The 17450-nt window shown below is 41.3% G+C and overlaps 1 protein-coding gene across 2 annotated transcripts in view; it reads left to right on the top strand.

The window, feature by feature from the left end:
- Positions 1 to 2680: 2680 nt before the first annotated feature.
- Positions 2681 to 17450, top strand: part of LOC119661353 (potassium voltage-gated channel subfamily H member 2) — a 766305-nt gene continuing 751535 nt past the window's right edge. For both annotated transcript variants that reach the window (XM_038070659.1, XM_038070660.1), the window contains exon 1: positions 2681 to 4138. The gene's annotated coding sequence lies outside the window, so the exon portion shown is untranslated. The remainder of the gene's footprint in view (positions 4139 to 17450) is intronic.

The following is a 17450-nucleotide window of genomic DNA, read 5'->3' as shown; positions in this document are numbered from 1 at the left end:
GCTCTTTCTGTGTGTGGAACGTTGCGAGGTCACCGTGAGGTTTATCGAAACTCTTGGAGCAGGTGGGGCCGCGTTGAGGGCATTCCTGGGAGTGGTGGCGCTGCAGTTGACATTGCCATAAATTCAATTATGACAGCCAGCGGAGCTCTCATGCCGAGGAGGGCATCGAGATGTGGCAAGCCTTCTATGTATTGATGGACAGCGAAAGATGCTGAGCTCTGGAAAGAGTGTTAAAAACTCAGCCGCTTGACACAAGGTCTGAACGACTGGGGGAAGGCCTGTACCGTAATGACAAAGCAAAATAGGAGACTCCGCGGGGCAACAAATAGGAGCAAAGCTTGTTGCTGGCAGGAACTGGTAGACGAGGTGAATAGAGACTGAGTTACAAACTGGTAACCCGAAAAATCGAGGCTCTGCGGAAACCCTGTTCCCTAAAGGCCGAGCAGATGGACTGTATTGTATGGGCATTATTCCCTGCATACCCCGTATGATGATGTCAGCGAGTGCTAAGGACTATAAAAGAGTTGTAAGAGACGGTCTTCTCTATGAAAAACAGGAAGGCGCAGACCCCAGGAATATTGCTTGGCGTATTCAACGATTGCCTGAACGAGAGTATTTCCTCTTCTTGTTGGAAGGTAGCGAGGCTTGCTGTGGTTAGCAAAGGGAACGGTGGCCCTGAGTTGCCGTCTTCATACCGACCGACTTTGTCTGCTTGACACTGCTGGAAAAGTGCTCATCAGAAGTAGTCTCACTGAAGCGATACGTGCCGCCGGAGACTTATTCCCACGGTAGTTTCACTTTAGAGCAGGGACGAGTCGACCTACCTCTTACGGATATTGGAGGATTATTTGAGGAACCGCGTCCTGCTTTATGAGACGCTAGGGGGTCAGAGGAGGATGGAGGTCACGTCGGTGGTAGTGCAAGGATCCATCCTTGCGCCGGCCCACTGGAACGCTTCCTATGATGGAGAGACATGGCAGAGTCGCGCCTGGTTGCATATTGCTAGACACACAGTCGAACAAGCGCAAAGCGGACTTGCCAGTGGCTGACTACTCATGGAGGAGTTATCCTCATTAAAAAGATAATTCCGATCCTACTTCGCATATCGATAGACGAATCGATAATCGAGTCAAAATCAACGGTTAACCTTGGATTGATGCTAGACTCAAAGATGGACTTTTTCGAGCAAATAAAAACAGCAGCGTTCAAGGCTGTAGCTAGAGCTGGGACCTTAAGTTGACTAATGGCAAATGTGGGGGGTCCTACGTTCAGCAGGCGGCGTCTCTCGATGAGTGTTCAACGCAGCCTATTCTGTTTTACGGCTTAAAGTTATGTACTGACGTTTCCTTGTCCAGGAAGTATATCGTAAGCGGGGGGAGTTTTGTGGGTGGCGTCTCCTTACCACTGTCGCGGAACAGGCCGTGACGGTGATCCCCGTTGCCGTTTTTACTAAGGAGCGTAAAGCCATATACAAGCGCAAGGGAGAAGAGTCAAGGGAGGTGGTTACTCGTGAAGAACGGCAACGAACCCTAGATGAGTGGCAACTCTCTTGGCGATATGCGACTAGAGGCAGTCTAGCTCTGTGACGACGGGGAAGTGTTAGTTGGTAGTACCTCCAAAAAAATCTCCTACCTTCGGAACCTTTGCAAAACTTTGATGTTGGTCCATGGCCCCATAAATTTCGCTTTACTAACATAGATCAATATTTTGACGATCCACATTGTTTCTTTTTTAAGGATACTTGGGAGATGGCTTTGCAGGTTCAGGTCCACGAAAAGCTCATCCAGCTATTTAGAAATTGAATTTTCTTACTTCCTTCCAGCATCATTTTCCCGATCTTTTACCAGTTTTATTTGGTTCTATCAGGAAATAATTTTTCTTTTTTGCCGTTGTTAGCCTTATTGGTGTTTGAAAATACTCCGGAACATTGAACGTGCATATTGTGCAAAATTTACGCACAAGCCGCTGGATTCATGCTTCCAACATCCAAAAACAAAGTTCCGTTTGTGTGGAACATCTCTAATTGCACAATTTCTTTTATATATAGCGCGTCCGACAAAAATGCTATTTATTTTTGTAACAATGTCGACTATATTTAGCGGCATCATGAGCGGCGCATTCCATAGTTCCTATGAAAAGCCAGTAATTCTACTTAAAATTTATGAATATGTCTTATAAGAACCGCCATCAATCAACTACATGCACGCTTTTCATTCGTCAAGAATTATAAAAACGAGAATCAACACAAAATCCTTATATTTGTAAAGACAAAAGACGGCTTCTTGCTTTTTATATTTTCTCGATATATAATGGGAAAAGCAATAAGAAGAAATGATGAGAAACTGCTGAAAAATGCCTCCGGAAAAACCATATAAAATCTCCCATAAATTTACACAATAGTGTAAAATGAAGGATTGAATGTTGTTCGTCTAACACCAGGAGTCCGTCGGTTGACTGTTAGAGATACACACTTTTCATATTTTCCTTCCACATAGATTTTTCTCATTTCGCAAAATGAGCTGGGAAAGTAGGGAAAGCGAGAAAAAACGGAAAGAAAATTTCAGCGCATGGAAACCTTGTCTCAACTGAGTGGATTGTGGGAAAGGCCGAGTCGAAATCGAAGTCGGAAAAATCTCTCTCAACCGGAAAATTTCAGTTGATGAAAAGTGCCCGGTAAAAATGCACGCACAACGTGTTATCGCGAAAAATCGTTTTCGAAAGGCTGAATCGCAAAATCTTCGATAGAGTGGAGTGCTTGTGCTTGGTGGAGTGCACTCTGTACATAGGCCCCACGGGAGAAGGACAACTCATTTCCACGGGATAGGGTTTGAATTTGGCGAGGACACGGGCGGATAGTAGGATAATACCCTATCTAGATACTCATCGCCGATATCGAAGAAGCAGTGTACGTGGATGGCTTTCCAATTTTCCTCCGTGGATATTCTCGTTATTTTGTGCGTTCCTAGTTTCGCTGTGAATTGAAAATAACTTTCTAGTGGGCATGCAAAAGCCGCAAGATAACAGAATTAGCAGTAATACTCGTAATACATAGAAATATATACTGAACTTGTAAATAAACTAGACTTGTAAGATCGATCCTCCGTGGAGATCAGCCGAAGGAAGGAGTTCCGAGTTTTACGCGTCAACGTTGGAGTTATTTTCCGGGGTCGGTGGAGCTCATTCAGAACTGAGTTGAGACGTCTTCATAAGAAACCGGTCAAAAATAGTTTGACAGGAATATCGGACCATTCGTGTCTTTTCTGATTTCTTCTATTTAAAGATCGTTTCGGGCACTTTTCACATAATTTCGGAATTTTGTCAAGTAGTTTTCCGCTAGTGCTTAACGTTATTCCTTCTTGGCGTTTGGGGATTCAACTTTTCCGGTAAATTCGCGAGTAGGCAACGAATAATGCGTCCGTGTTCTTTGTGAAGCACAATACTGGGTCCCCACGACGAATGCAGTTTTTCCTGTCTCATGCAGAATCCAGTGTAATGTTCGAGATTTCTTCCTTTACCTAAGATAAATCATTTATAGAAGTTGTATCTACACATCCGTTTCGTGTTTTGACAGTGAAAATTAATCGTCGCAGAAGTGAATGTGGAATGAAAAGCAAAAAATAAATGAAGAAAGAAAGCACATGTGAAAAAGAAAAGAATTAGCGAAATTAATTCAATTAGAACTGTTGTGGGAAAGGTCTTGTATGGAAATTATATAAGCAGATAGAGTAATATCAAGAAGGGAGAATGTAGTAGACAAGAAGAGGAAACAAGAGAAAGAATTCGTGCAGGAAGAACAGTGCAATGTAAATAGAGACCACATGCATCGACGTGAGATATGAAGTGAAAATGTTAATCAAATAAAGAAAATATAACCCGTTTTAGTTGTGAATAAAAAATATTAGTTATTAGTGTAGGCTAAATTGATAGTGTGTAAACTGGAGTCTTCAGGCTGCTCTGTTAGATAGACTAGTGCCACTTAGGAAATGTCCTAGAAGGTCGAGAAGTAGTGCTAAGTTGTACATAAGGAAATTGTCGTTTAAAAGTTTGAGTGAGTACCCAGTGTGCAGTGAAAAACGTGACGCAGTCTAAAAAGTGTTTTTGTTTTGGATATACAAACACGAAAATAATAGACTTTGTGGTGAGTAATAATGACAGCTAAAGTATTCATTTGGTTAACATTTTCTCCATACTTGGTCAATGGTGTTGTAGAAAAGTTGTAAGAGTCATAAATAGTCACAAGATGCATAGTGTCATGGAAAGGACATCCATCCTGTAAGATTTTCCAGCGAGTTCTAAGTTAAATTGCATGCTCTGACCACAATTTTACTAAGAAAAATGTATGTTACCAAGTGAGAAATTATTTGGAGACATTTAAGAATCATTCATGTTTGGTGGCACCCTTTAATAAAGTCCAACCGCGTTAAACTTGCGCTCTGAAGGGGTCCAGAAATGTTACCAGAACCATTATTAAATGAGTTCAGTCAATTCTGTGTGTGTGTATAGTTTGCAGCGAGTCTTACTGGACCCTTAGAAGCTCCAAATAAGGGCAATCAATTTTTGGGCCGGAATGGTCTTCATGAAGTTTCCATTCGAAGAAAATCCTGATACTGCCGGTCTCCGAACTGCTATAAGCGCTCATACGTTAAGGATATATTTATACAGACGCTTTGTGTTTTTGTTGAACTAAATTATTACAGCCAACCCCCGCTTCCTGAGCGCTGTAAAGAATAAAGGTTTTCTGAATTATATGCACAGTTTCAAGAGCAGCGGATAACTTACATATGTTATTAGTTCTTATATCTCGTTTATGATTGTTTTCTTAAATCGGGCAACTCCTTGGAGAATCATCATCGCATCACCTTGGAGAATTCCCATTCGGAACATATGCACAGCTGTTGAGAGCAGCATTAGTCAATGATACAGTACTGGTTCCGATCCGGGTGTGGTGGAAATTGAACCCTCTTTTGTGAAAACATCTGAGATCGAATTGGTGGGCCTTCGTGCAAAACCGGGATGCTCGGAGTTCCTTATTAAGTCAAGCCTAGACCGGATTCCGGTTGTTGCGCCGTTGATGATGATGATGATCCGAGATTTAATTTCCGTCTATACCACAATGACCGGGCACCTAAAGTAGTTCCATTGATTTGAATCAGAAACAGAGTTCAATCGATTTCTACATTCCTGAACGATTCCTGAACCATCAAAAGACTGCTCAACGTTCTCAATGAAGCTTGAATATCGCTACAGATTGCGATGCACCTGCACTTCAACTACTCATCAATCATCCAGGTTGCTGCCCTTAGGATCGCATACACTCCAGCTTGAAACACCGTTGCATATTGTCCGAAGAGAAAGCCCACTTCTCGTTTTTATTTCTGAGAGAACCTAGTTTTGTTTTTGAGCCATCGGTGTAAAAGACGTCAGTATATCCTGTTAGGCATTCTTATGCTTCATGTCAGTTTACCCTTCGTTTCAAGATAGCTTCATATCTTCTATCAAACAGATGTACGGGGAACCGAGAATCAGAAGGCATTGCGAAAACCGGATCCAGTTCTCACAATAACGCTTCCAATACTTTGTGCCCTTCCACTTCCATTTTTTCACCATAGATCTAATCGAATTAGTCTAAGAGCTGCTCTCATTTCAGTGCCGTGAATAAACAAATCCAAGGGCTGCATTTACAGTTGCGCCGGATGTCGTTCTCATGGTACCGGTAATATCCAGGCACACAGTTCTTTGGCGTGTCGCTAGTTTACAGTGAAAGCTCTTTTGTTTCACCTTAACCCACCACACTCTGGATGGACAAGTAACATCCGCCTAATGATAGCAACATATATCCACATTACTACCTGAGGCCTAAGTCCCCATGTCGAGGCAAAGGTCCGCCTACTCAACCAATAAGCTGTGAGAGCTCGTTTCATCTTTACATTTACATGCTTCTTGTCTTCTGAAGCTTCTTGTCTAGAATAACTCCCAGATATTCCAATTCTACGGGGAGTTGAAGCATTGTACCACTCATCCGCAGTGCGCATAGTAGTGAAGCGATCAGCATACTCCACGGAAGTGACAATAGCACAGGTTGCATTCGAAATTTATTTCAAATGTTGCGAATGTGAGCGGTCAGATGACGCCACCGGCGCTCTCCACACATTTTTAGAACTCGCCAAAGGAGTAGACAGCGGGCAAAAATAGTGCCATGAGTTGGTGGCAGAATGACAGGAAAAAAATAATTGCTTATCTTCTGCCTTGAGTTTGTTAACCGCAGCCGGCACGCCAGGATTTCTAATTTTGAGGTAGGACTTGTGAAAACTTTATTGTATTTTCAATTCGACTTGTTGAAACTTAAGTGTAAGCGATAAAACGTATTTATAAAGTTGGAAAAGAGGCATTTTATTCTATGTGGCAGCTTTTCAAGAGGACGATTACAGGGTTCTTTTAGCTTAGCTCTTGCTAGGTTTGGTAGTGTGCTTGTTTATGACCTACCGCTTTTGCCTTAGTTTGGCGAAGCGTCTTTCAGAAGTTGCGGGATTTTATATTCAATGGTATCTTGTGAAACTAAGGTACTAGCAGTGTGATAGTTTCTAGGAATGTCATGAAACTAAAAGTGCAACCCTATATCCCCATTTCGGATGCATCCACGGCACCTTAAGCTACTGGTCCAATGTAACATCTTTGTCTGTATTACCACAAGATGCCATTCGTTGTCTTTTATAGTCGGCCAACACTCAGGAACATACATAGAGGGCGTCAGGGCGGACGGCCTTGCGGTAATTTTATATCTGAGACGTTCGTTGATGTGCCGATCACAAAGAACGCCAATAGTGGATTGCCATATCATCCAAATTGCATGTGATGCATGATGCAACATTGTTCAGGTCTAGTAAAGGTCACTTACAGTCATAGTGCCTGTTTCAAAATTCTGTTTGATTCAAATTCGAATTCGGATTTATTATGAGCCCCCAGAGAAACATCTGCCTAAAGTAGCTTGGCAGTGTCCATAATAAGAACAAAGAGGAGTGGCGGGAGGGCGAGGTACGAAACGACGTCGCACTACACTATTCGGATTGCGGTAGAACAAATTAACGCAGAACCAACGCAGAAACGCGAGTTTCTCTGGCACTAGGTATTGTCGCTTGCCTTGCGTCGTTTTATCGGTCTCTGGGTTCTTCCGAAGCAATCTAAAGTTGATGTTAAAGTATGATTATCTCATAGGGAATGACATGACGATTAGTGACGGTGAGAAATGCCTTCATCTTATGAGGATATATAGTCGACTTGCGTTTTACTGTTTTTATTATAAAATGCAGGAAGATGAGACAATCGTTTAATAAACCATGTATTGACAAGTGCAAGGTCGTGAATGTGTGCGGAATCGACTATACGCTTGCCACCTTCATTGCGTGCTCCAAACCCTTTTCATAATCAACAGGCGCGTGACAAGTTGTTGTGTCAAGACGTTGCCAGAAAGCATCTTTCTCGGCATCGGATTGACCTGCCTGTGGTGCGCATGCGGTGAAGAAATGAATTGTCCGGTCATCACATCGTTCTACTTCTTTGACAGCGTCACGGAAACTTTCAGAGCTGAAAATGCGACACCATATTGCTTGAGTGGTTTACCAAAATGGAGAAGTTGGGGCTATACCATTTTTACTACGTTCGCGTTCTATATAGCAACACCACACAAATTTCTTGTCCTTGCGCCAAGAACCCTTGCCCATTTTTCGACAGGATAAACAGAGGTAAACCCTTAGCATCATTTCTGATTTTAGAAAGACGCTCCTGCACTAGATTGCGGAAGTGTGTTCGATTTTGACCCACTGAAGCCTACTCTACTTTTCCGCGAATATTCCCGCGGCACCACCGTGAAGTATTACTTTTTGGGGAAGGGTTTGGTCTATACCAGGAAAATTAAATCACGCATTCGTCGCACTTTTTGATTTTCGTCGAACTCCTGGAGCATTTCTTGTATCGGAGTTATCGTTGCGTTTCCCGAGCTGCAGTTTGTCTCCGATTTCAGTATTTGCTGTACGAGATTATTGAACTAGTAATTAAGTTGAGACACTCAACCTCACTCTTTCTTTCACGACTCTCCTGTGCAGTTCCTTCCTAGTGATTTTTCGGAAATCCACAGTCACCTCGAATGGATTCTCCGTTTTTTTTGGGAGCCTTGGCGAACACTTCTGTCACAACGTATTCTTTTGCCCCGTTGACCGTCCCATACAAGAAAAAACTTTTCGAGAGGTAACTCTTGACTCGAGCTAGGTAATTAGGGGCACTAAATTTAAACAGGATGCCTTTAATACAACCCCCAGCTGGCCGAATTAAAGGCATTTCTTACGTGTAGCGTCACCACTGCGGAGCACTTATTAATAGCCAACGCCTCCCGATATTCACGACTATTATCCTACTGCGTCAGGGGTAGAGCGGACTCGCCCAAATTTATACTGCCGCTTGGTAAGACTATACGATTGCTCCTTGAACAAGAGTAGCCTCTCTCTCCAACATCTTTCTTATAGTATTTCTGATAAATTTTTAAACTATAGTAATACACTTATTTAAACAGATATTAAATAAGATATATTTTAAGATTTAAGTTTTATAGAGAAGGCTGACTTTTTTAAGAATTTTAAAATGCAGAAGTTGTTTTTCAGTTTTTTCAAGATGCTATGTTCACGCCTTTAAAGGCGATACGTTATCTTGTAGAGTCAAGAGTGGGAAAAGCCATATTGAGGGAGACTGGGGGCAGTTGATCAACATGGAAATAGATAAAATTAATTTAAGGCATTGTTTACGTTGTGAATTCGATCTTGGACAGAGAGCGGCGAATGATTGTTGAAATTTGTGTGAAATTCACGGCAACAATATTGTATGTGATTGTGTGTGTCAACAGTAATTCTAACTATTTGGTGGGAAACATTGATTTAGCATCAACCGCGTTCTAGACGGCTAGAAAGTTTGAGAACTACGAATTGAGTGAAATTGGGGGAAGGGTATAAATTAACTATCGCTGAGATATTTAACTTACACTAGACCACCATAAAAAGAAGAATCTGATTCTTAAATTGTGTTGCAAAATTTGATTCTTAGATTCCCAACGAGCTACTCCGCAAAAACAAAGGAAGACCGCCTGGAAAATTGCATTTCCCATTTGAATAGACAAAACACAAGGCAGTGATGTGATGTGAGCAATATTAAAAATAGATGAACACTTTCAACATTTACTCCATTTTGGGATTCATTTCCTTCAATTCAAAAACATTCAGGAGGAAACTCTAGAAACGGCATTGGTATCCGTAGGATAAATCTGAAATGTTTGAGTCTACAGCACACATGTGAAAATCTCGACCCATACCATCTGAAGTAATCAAGTTTCCAGCGTTAGCACTAGAGCCGTAGAGCTATAAAAGATAATGTAAAGTTCCTCATTGTAGTATTGCAGATATAAAGCTAAATTTTAAATTTAGTTGAAACTAAGCCTCTACGCGAAATTGGATGAACGGAAGACTAATTCGAGTTACATAATTTAGTTACGACTACTGAAAAATCACCCTGAAGCCGTGAACATCCTAAAAATCATTTATTTAAATTTTAATTCAATTTCACGGGATATTCGGGATCGACGTTTGTAAGGTTGTGATATCCTTGTGAAGGTAATCTAAAAATTTCACACTCAATGCAGAAAGGTGATGCTTTGGGAAGCTGACTGGGATTTAGTTGATGAAAACTCAAAAGAGACTTCTATTTAACACGAGTTTTCAACCATATTGTGGAGCTTACCACCTTAAATTCCGATTTTTAGGGCTATTCTCATAAAAGCTAACTGGCCCAAATAAAAATTAATATTTCGTGGAGCTTGATACGTGCTTATATCACCTCATAATAAGCACTCAGCCAGAAATCTTCGATACGTATTGCGCACGTGATTAAAATCTTCTTGGAACACTGGAAAACTCAATCGAAAACTTAAAACTGGAGGCTTGAAAGAGTCGTGCGCACATTATAAATGCACACACATTTTTCCTCTCAACAGTTCCAATCGCTTAGCGATAAAAATTAATTTGCATTCCAGTATTAAAGCCTGTTTACATATAACGGTTTGTTTATAAAATTCTGCAAGCTCTCTTGATTTAGTGTAACATTTTAAGATTGTGCTATACTTTATTATTTGGACCGCTTTAACATCACACCGTTTATTTGAAAACCTCTAAAATCTCCATCTGCTTCACAAGTTTCATAGAAAAGAGCGTGAGATAAGAATATATTGGCAAGCTTATGCTATATCTAAGTGTTATAATTTACAACAAAGTGAAAGTCTGAAATGGGTGGTAAAAGTTGCTAGTGAAATGCTCTTACTCTATTTGCCTTTGGGTCGTCGTTGACCGACGCCTCATCTATCGAATGGAAAGTTTTCAAAACGTGACGTAAATTATACTGTAATTTCATATGTTCATATCTATTGCGAAAAGCGTGATTTTAGCAGATTCAGCTATTTAGCGAATGCTTCGTCTATTTTGACGATTCTGGGTAAGGCAGTGTGATGCAAATCACCTCTCCGGGTAAAATTCAACTCTTCCAAATACTATAAAAATCTGTGAAAATTTTAGAACAACGTTAATTATCCATTTCCCCAAATTTCTCAAAATGTATTTCTTCCCTTTATCGTCAGAAGCAACTACCCTTAGTTGGATCTGTAATTTCACTTTTACGAGTCTATGTTTGCGTTGTAATAATAGTGTCAAGGGAAGTTACACTGCGTCCTAAAAGAACTATTGCACCCCTTTAATGGTGCGTATTAACTATAGTTTGTCGATCAAGCATATAACCGAATGGAACTTCAAGATGTTCCCTAATTCCAGATGTTTCACCCTGGCATTTGGTATTACAGTATTTCTCTACATTTTTCGCGTATTGCCTGGAAACTTCCACCACAGCGAGTTTTTGGCCTCGGAGGTTCGCAGAGGTAATACAAATCCGGACATTGATCCGCGTTTGATGGTCAGGCTTTCTTGACTGCTTCACAGAAAGTAAGTTTATTTGTTGTCATTGGGCCTAATTCGACTAGGACTCCATCACCCTTCGTTTTTTGAATGAAAGACACTTCTGCTCTGCTAACTTCGGGCTTAATCTTGTAATGGATTTCACTGGGGACTTCCGCAAAAGTCTTGCCTTCCGTCGGCTTAATAAGCCGAGTTGGCGGTTTAGTTCTCCTTCGTCTCCCCACCTTTTCCTTTGGTGTTCCAGTCTTCGTGTCGCCTTAATTTTAAGGGGAGGTTTTTCTGATGACGGGGCTTGTTGTTGTCTCTTGTCCCTCTTCGTCTTTTGAGGCCTGGAGAGTACCTGAATGAAGTCTCCTTCACATGCCCCTCTCACCTTTCGTTTTTTCCCCCGTTCGCTCTGCAACGGGCAATCTGCGTTCCGTTTGGCGCTCGCAGTGCTCTCATCGCGAGGCGCGGTTGTTTCAGTTTCCCGCGGATTTTCTGTTACCCTCCATGTCTGCATATAATACGATATCCAGGAGCTCCCTCAGCTCCATCAGTCAGTTCTTCACCTCTTTGCTGATGCTTTGGAGGAACGTCGTAGATCGCATGTGCTTCACAAATGCCGCGCATTTTTTAATAAGCCTCCTCCTCTTCTGCTTTCGCTAGAGTAGTCGATAGCGCTCCCATTCGGGTTATATTTGGAACCATCTGGTTAATTTCAGCAGTTTCCACTGTGTCTCTTTCCGCAACAATAGCACTACGTGTTACTGTCTTGGTTCCCGTCTCCGTTACAGATGCCGCATTATTTTGGAAGTCTTCTTCTCTGTTTGCTCATCCAGATGTCTCGTCGGATATTTCAACCTTTGCTGCCTCCTTCGCTGGGCGTTGGGGTGAGCGGCGCATTTCCGTGCTCCGTATAAACACAGCCAGCTCACTCTCTATTCCCACTATCTCCTCGTTCGTATTGTTTGTTTTAGCCATTTAATTTTTAAGTAGATCGGTCCTGGACTCAAATTTTAATAGGGGTATGTGAAAACGAATCTAAGTCGACTGTAGACCGTGAACCTAGTTGGCTCTTTGGAAATGTGGACATTGGCGTTAGTGCATGACAAGGTGTGGCAATATTCAAAGAAATCGAATGCGGGTACAAGTTGGTACACTCGGCAAGTTCCTTATTGAATGCGGCAGACCCTTTGGTCAGCGGAGGCTTTTTATCACATATAACACGAAGTATGTTAAAGGAAAAAAAAGATGGTCAAATTGAGACTTCTACTTCCTCCTGCCAAGGACCACAAAGTTGCGGCAACGTTACTTCTTCCTTCTGACACCATAGCAAATATTTCCGTTTAACAAAATCTGTGGCTAAGATCTTCTATAAAGAGAAATCCACAAAACCGAATGCTTCTGGGTCAATGCCATATCTTCTGAGACTAGGATCCAGGACTTAGCTGCAGGCATTTTCAAATACCAGGTAAGCGCAGAAACGTCGTAGTTGCATTTGTATACCCCACTACGATTCATTGTGTCATCCGCTGGAAGAACTAGGGGACCCGGTAACGCAAGCGGAGTCAAATGATCTTGAACTTTGAATAGATTATAATGCATTGCTTTGTCGAAATCTAGGAAGGAAACAACATGCTCAATTCAATGCATCACAAGTCGCAGTCATGCGTCTAATAAGGAAACATGCGAAGTAATTAGGCATGTTAGCTTATGTTCATTTGTTTTCAGCTAAAATGGTACCGGCATTTTCCCACTATTTCAAACATTATTCAAGTGAACTGTATTTTCTTGTTATAAATCAATTGTTGAAACCTGTCAAATATACTATAAACGAGAATCTAAAGCCTATGATCTGATCTTTCCTATTAAGCACAATGTGTGTGTGTCAGTCGTCTGTTTCCGAGAGATATGTTTCTGGGAAACAGTATCTGTCGTCTTTTTTGAAGGATGCATCATCAGGATCAACGACACAACAACCGGTGTCCGATCTAGGCTTACCTTAATAAGGAACTCCAGCCATGCCGGTTTTGCAACAAGGCCCACCAAATCGATATTACTAAAAGTCCGTGCCTCCCACGTCTTCTTTTTCGCCATAGATCCATTCTCAACCACACGGATTAAGTAACACGCCAACTGTACCTATTGAGCAGGATTTTATCCACAAGCACACTCTTATCTTTATTGTTTTTATATAACCAGTGTAAATTTTATGCTGCTGCCCAATTTGCATGAAGGTACATCTTGGGTTTTTCTTCCTATGATGCCAATGTCGTCTGCATAGGCATAGGTAGACTTAAAGAGCATGGTGTCTCTCGCATTTACATCAGCATAACGAATCACTCTATCTACGCCAGGTTAAAAAGGATGGATGATAGGGCATCGCCTTGTCCTAGACCGTGGTTGATGGTAAATGGCCACGAGAGTGAAGCTGCTGCTGTTATCTAGTCTCACACATTGGTCAGGGCCAGCCTAGTCCGGGTACAGTATCATCAGGGCCATAAAGAGTAAATCCGGGCCCGGGTGAAAATTATGAGGAAGATGAGGCCGGGGTGAAAATTATACGGGTCTAGGGAGAAAATTATGAAGGCTATCTCTTTTTTTACACATTTTTTCGGGTCCCCGAGAAAACTTCGGACTCGGGGAGAATCCTCCTCCCCTTTTCAGTTCCCTTTCGTTTGGCCTGAGTATCATCGGCAAATGGTACATTTGATAATGTGGAATGTGGCTTACGACAATATTTCCACTGCCTTCCGGAGAGAGAAAATCTGATCTGTTGCTGGTTGGCCTGGAGTGCAGCCTCTGCGGTATGGGCCAATGATGTTGTGTATGTAGCAACGTGATATGTGTCATTTCGTTCACGGACCCTTTCTTAGAAAATCTGACAAAAATTAAGAAGCTGCCACTATATGGCGCCTAGGCTCCGAAATAGCCCCATACCGATATTTGTTCAAATAAAGTTAATAATAGTATATTTCTATAATTTTTAGTAATTGACCAAACCCTTAAGTTCGTCCTAGAGTCATGAAATTTGCAGCAATATAGGCTAGAAAATGGAACAAACAACAAACCTCTCACACATGAGGCGTCTGTATGTAGCCATCTCTATAGGATATCGTTTTGGGTAAAACAACGCTTCTTATCTAGTTTGGAAGGATATACGATTCAATGTGTTAAGAGGGCCTTCGAGGTTTCAAGAATCGATTTTTTATTTTGCATATTTCGAATCTTGATCTTATCAGAAATACGGAAAATATCTTTGTGTGTAGAATCTAGCCTGTTTGAGCTTTTTAATACATTGCTGCATTGCCTTTTCAGGAACTTTTGCAGGTACAAATCCATTCCTAGGAGGGTTGAACCTACGATTCTTGGCAAACTACCCAGATGAAAAGGTTTCTCCAATCACAAGTTTCCCCATCAATTATCTATCGATGCTATTTCCTGGTCTTTTTACCTTTGGCGTATAACTTCTGTAAAAACAAAGAATTTGATGAATTTCTTTCGTTATTCAGTAGGTGAGTCGCTATTTATTCTCGAGGGGGATTTTCAAATTTTTATGTTTTCAAATTTTTACAGCTTTCAATAGACCAAAAATTGATCCAATTTTTTGTCTTTTTAAAAAGGCATTGCATATGACGTTTGATTATGGTTAAAATTCGACTCAATCTGCTAGGGTGGGCGGGACATCTAACCCGTATGGGTGAGGACAATCTACCATATTTGAAGCTTTCAATTCAACGATTTGGTAGAATTTTCTTAGCTTTTTCGCTTATTGTTTAAATGATAAAGTTTCAGGTTCAATGACATTATGTCTTAATTATTACTTTCAATGTTTGCATCCATTAGAAACCCTGCACTGTAGATAAAAACAGAGTTGTTAATGTTTAAATTTTGAAAAGTCACCCCTACTTCTGACCCATAGTAAATAGTACAGCCTGTACTTGCATTGTGCTGATTAGGCTAATCATTGATTCATATTTTAATTCCAATAATTAAAAACAAATTTTCCATTCCAAAACTTTGTAATGCATACTAATTCACTTAAATTGTGGGTAAACTTAAAGCATTTCAATTATCTTAAATATTTTAGCATCAATTTCAAAAAATTTCGAACGTTACGCCATTGTTTGATGTTCATGGTAAGAAGGTGGTTTATGTAGCTCTAAAGAGAGCCACGGTAATGGAGTGGGAGGCCAGTTTTGTGGTGATTGTTACTTTCTGCCGCTGGCCTCCTTCCACGTTTAAGTCTGCTGGTGAAATTTTGAGCCTGATACTCAATTCATCAATTCATCAAGTAATGCATAATAACTTTTTTGGGTGTTTGTTTGCCAATGGTGGGAGATGTAGTTACTGGAAAGCTTACGAAGATGTATTACTGTGCGAGCGAAATTTTGTTATGGCGCCGCGATGGATTAATAATTTTATAAATGGGGAGTATTATTGCATGATGTTATGAATCTGAAAACAAGCTTTGGCAAAATATTCCCCACAAACGTTCTTGTTGTTTATTAAATATTTAAAGTTTTATAAAATATGAAATGAATAACAAGAATGTACGGATTGTAAAATTAGTTGATTAGGATTTCTTGGTGTTGCTTCAAACATTACCTGAAGCTTTTGCTGTTCTGCCACAACCCTGCTGGTAGTAGATAGTATTTTCAACACATATCTAACTGACGAATCCGCAGTCCATTATCACTGGTGGTTTCATATAAGCTTGGGGAAAATACGAGCTCCGTGCCTACTTGGCTGTTAAAATGTCTAGGTATGATGATACTTGGGACAAGCTGCGAGGGTCTGCTCTACTGTCTCGTAGAAGCTATGCTTCTCCGACTCCGCTGTGAACGTCAATGACGCTTATATTCCGAAATTTGCCTTGCAAACGCAGAGTGCATAACCTTTCGCTTACGTTTCTAAAGCCGATAATAAAAGGTTTCATTTTTGGCTAACTAAGAAACGTATTCCGAGCCACTATAATATATAGCGTAGTGGTTTTTCGTCATGAAACAGATGCTCAATGCATCTCTTGTAACGCTGTTGCATCAGTCTTGTAGTGGGCCAGTGTATCATCGGCTAGCTGTTGGGCTGCCTTCGATCTGTACAGCGTTTCATGACAAATCGAATATCGGGTATATTTTAGGTATGTACTATACACTAGGAACTATGTATAAATGGAACCATCGTGTACCCCAATATTCTTACATAAAACATCGACAAAATGATTCATACTTGAAGCTTGGAGCTTCCAGTTTTCCTTCTTTTTTAAAAAAGAACGTTACCTACAGTTTGAAGGCAGTTTCTTGAAAAAAAAAGTCAACATTAAAAATTAAAAAGTTCAAAAAATTAGAAAGGAACGTGTGGTATGTTACAGTCAGCCATCATAGTGCGACTAATCGAAAGTCATCCTTGGATACGCTCCTCCTTTTGTCGTCGTAAAGCATGAATCACCAGTTGCACAAATTATCATGTTTGTTCCTAAAGTTTCATCATCATCAACGGCGCAACAACCGGTATCCGGTCTAGGCCTGCCTTAATAAGGAACTCAAGACATCCCGGTTTTGCGCCGAGTTCCACCAATTCGATATCCCTAAAAGCTGTCTGCGTCCTGACCTACGCCATCGCTCCATCTTGGGCAGGGTCTGTCTCGTTTTCTTTTTCTACCATAGATATTGCCCTTATAGACTTTCTGGGCTGGATCATTCTCATCCATGCGGATTAAGTGACTCGCCCACCGTAACCTATTGAGCCGGATTTTATCCATAACTGGTCGGTCATGGTATCGCTCATATATTTCGTCGTTATGCAAGCTACGGAATCGTCCATCCTCATGTAGTGGATCAAAAATTCTCCAGAGGATTCTTCTCGGGAACGCGGCCAAGAGTTCGCAATTTTTCTTGCTAAGAACTCAAGTTTCCGAGGAATACATGAGGGCTGGCAAGATCATTGTCTTGTACAGTTAGAGCGTTGACCCTATGGTGAGACGTTTCGAGCAGAACAATCGTGCGCGGATTTCATCATCGTAGCTGTTACTGCTTGTGATTTTCGACCCTAGATACGAGAAATTATCAACGGTCTCAAAGTCGTATTCTCCTATCTTTATTCTTCCCGTTTGACCAGTGCGGTTTGATATGCTGGCATTGCCACCATATACTTTGTCTTGCCTTCATTGATATGCAGCCCGAGAGCTCTCCCCAATTTCCGCCTGCTCGATCTGAATGAAGGCAGTTTGTGGGTCTCGGGTCGTTCGTGTCGTGATGTCAATATCGTCAGCATAGGCCAGTAGTTGGTTGGACTTTAAAGAGAATCGTTCCTCTTGTCTTTACCTCAGCATCACGAATCACTTTCTCCAGGGCCAGATTAAAGAGGACGCATGATAGGGCATCCCCTTGTTGTAGACCGTTGTTGATGTCCAATGGTCTTGAGAGTGTTCCTGCTGCTTTTATCTGGCCTCGCACATTGGTCAGGCTCAGC

This window comes from Hermetia illucens, chromosome 1, assembly GCF_905115235.1.
Source record: "Hermetia illucens chromosome 1, iHerIll2.2.curated.20191125, whole genome shotgun sequence".
In the NCBI taxonomy this organism is placed as follows: Eukaryota; Metazoa; Arthropoda; class Insecta; order Diptera; family Stratiomyidae; genus Hermetia; species Hermetia illucens.
This window is presented reverse-complemented; position numbering and strand designations above follow the sequence as displayed.